The following is a 2,966-nucleotide window of genomic DNA, read 5'->3' on the forward strand; positions in this document are numbered from 1 at the left end:
TAAATTTTGGGTAATATAGTGAGTATGCTATCAGGTTGCACAGTTGGGTAAGGTCAACCCTACAGAAAATTGACCATTACTAAATCAGGTTAAATAAAGATTATTTTGCCGGGTTGCCCAACACAGGGGTTCAGTGTCGCGACATCCCTGGCAGACTACCAATGTAGCGTCACCGAGGTTCAATATTGTGACACACCGTGCAGTTTGGAGGTCTAAAGTAAATTGTCTACTATGTCGCGACTCCCTGGGGAAATGTCACGACACTGACTCTGTTTCGGCTAAAAACTTCCAACTTTAAGGATGTTCCAATTAATAGATGAACCTACATCAAATAAAAGTCAAAATCTAAGCTAGATGATTAGTTTTATATACAATAATTTATAAAATTCAAATGACAATACAACTAAATTTTAAGTTTTACTGCCAGATTCATTCGACAGTGTCACCAATTCATCGATGGAGGATTTCTTTGTTCTGTCGGTATTGGTCCATCTTCCATCATGCCATTCTACCTGTGCCCATTTGTCCCTTTCCATAACCTATTTAGTCTTAATGCAAGCATAAATGGAAGCATGTCCCTTGACTTAGGGACGTTAAATAACTAATTTTTTACATTGTTCCCCTAACTTTCTCTTATCTTCATTGCTTGATTGATGGCCACATTTAAAAGTTTCAATCTCACCATTAATTTTTATTGTTAATTCATTCTTTTCTATATCAATGGTGGATCTTGAAGTGGCTAAAAAAGGTCTTCTTAATAAGATCAGTATCTCACGAACTTCTTCAAAATCAAGTACCACAAAATCTACAGCGAGAATAAAACTTCACATTTTGACTAACAAACCTTCCAATACTCCTTTTGGACATATCGAAGACCTGTCAGCCAACTGTTATGTTATTTTAGTAGTTTTCAGATCCCCTAAGCCAAGTTTGTCAAAAATCAATAGAGGCATTAAATGAATACTAGCTCCAAGATCGCATAGAGCTCTATTAAAGTGAATACTTCCTATCTCTAGGAATAGTAAAACTCATTGGGTCTTTCAATTTTTGAGGTACCTATCTTCAAATAATCATGGTACAGGAACCACTTAAAGTAACTTGTTCTCCTACCTTAATTTTTTTATGCCTAGCCATCATCTTCTTTAAAACCATGGCGTACTTTGAAACTTTTTCAATTAACTCAGTTAAAGGTAGGTTGACATTCAATGTTTTAAATAGGTTTAAGAAACTTACAAATGCATCCTCATCCCACTTTTTTTTTCTTTTAGTCTTGAAGAGAATGAGATTTTTGTACTGGCAGAATTTTTAGTTACTTCCTTCTTTGTCTCTGCTGCCGGTGTGATTACGTCCTCTAGTTCTGGCTCATTTTCTACTTCTAGAGATACCTCTTGAGTATCATCATTATTCTCCACTATTGTTTCTAGAGTAGTGGTTTCTGGGCTACTCAATACTTTGCCTGATTGGAGTGCAATTACTTTCACTTGCTCCTTACATTCTTTCTGTGGATTATCTTCCGTGTTGCTAGGAACACCTGTGCCAATTTTTCTCTTGATGTCACCCATCATGCTCATCAATTGGCTAATCTGATCCTCGAGTTTAGTCAATGTTCTTGTTGAATTGGTACACTCAGACTGCACCAATTTGACATCATTTCTCATTGACTGCATTTCTCCCTCAATTCCTTCCAGCCATTGATCACATGTAGTATGGTCATTTGGGTTGACGCTATCCTTGGGTTTCTGCAAATAAGGAGGTTGGTAGTTAGTGTTTTTAACTTGATTTAAATTATTACCAGCTCCTTGACTGCATCCATCTCAGATTTGAGTGATCTCTCCAGCCAAGATTATATGTATTCAAATAAGGGTTTTCACCCCTGTTCTTGAAGTAATTTAAATTCTTAGTCGGGTTGTTGATATAGTGGAGGAGCAGTTTGTCTCCCCCATGCGTAGACGGTGTAGAAGCCGATTCGATACGGTTGAGTCTATCCACTAACTGTTGATACTTATCATCCTCTTGGCTAGCTTTTACCATAGCGGGTTTCTAATATATGTGAATCATTCAATTGGCCACTTGTAGGAGTTTAGAGCCATATTTTTGACGATATCATATGCATTCTCGTATGTTCTGTTCATAAGGGTTCTTCCTGCTACTCCGTCTAATCCAGATCGTGCATTTGTGTCCAACCCATTATAAAATATCTGCAATCGCATCCACTCAGGAAATCTATGGTGTGGGCATTTTTGAATCAACATTTTGGCCCATTCCCATGCCTCATAGAAATTTTCTCCCTCCATTTGTCCAAAAACAATAATCTCTCTTCTTAGTTGTATACTTTGTTGATTGGGAAAAACTTCTGCAATAACTTTCCAACAAGTTTATCCAATGTTGTGATAGACCCTGGTGCCTACGAGTCTAACCAAGAAAAAACATTATCAATCAAGGAGAAGTGGAAAAGTCAAAAAAAAAACATTATTTTCTCTAGATCTGTGGCTATTACAATAGGTGTGCCCCTATTACAAGTGATACACTAAACCTAGAAAGAAAAGGTTAGTAACAATAAATGAAATAAAATTGTATCTATAACCACAAAATTTCTTAATTATTCTTTTACGTGCAAAAATTAAAATTAACCTAGTGACGTTGCCTCCCTGGCAACGGTGCCAACAACTTGACTACCTCTGGACGTACTAATGTCCAGAGTGTGAATACTACAATAATATATTGAATTATGATGCGGTATCCGCAAGTATATAGGTCTAGTTGTAATATAGTTTTACAACAGAGTGTGTGAGTCCCTTAAGGATTGTACCTAAGGGAGGCAAGTGGTAGATCAATTCTAACCTAAACACTATAAGATCTAATTAGTACCTTTAAATTTAGTTATAGTACGAAGGATATAAAATAAAAGATTTTTATGGGTTTTATAATAATGAAAATAAAATAGCATAAAAAGATAAAATTCAAGA

The 2,966-nt window shown here is 36.1% G+C and overlaps 1 non-coding gene across 1 annotated transcript; it reads left to right on the forward strand.

The window, feature by feature from the left end:
* Nucleotides 1-2,220: 2,220 nt before the first annotated feature.
* LOC121224710 (small nucleolar RNA R71) lies at nt 2,221-2,327 on the forward strand. Its single transcript, XR_005922455.1, has one exon. It is a non-coding gene; the product is annotated as a small nucleolar RNA R71 (small nucleolar RNA).
* The last annotated feature ends 639 nt before the right edge of the window (nt 2,328-2,966 follow it).

This window comes from Gossypium hirsutum, chromosome D12, assembly GCF_007990345.1.
Source record: "Gossypium hirsutum isolate 1008001.06 chromosome D12, Gossypium_hirsutum_v2.1, whole genome shotgun sequence".
In the NCBI taxonomy this organism is placed as follows: Eukaryota; Viridiplantae; Streptophyta; class Magnoliopsida; order Malvales; family Malvaceae; genus Gossypium; species Gossypium hirsutum.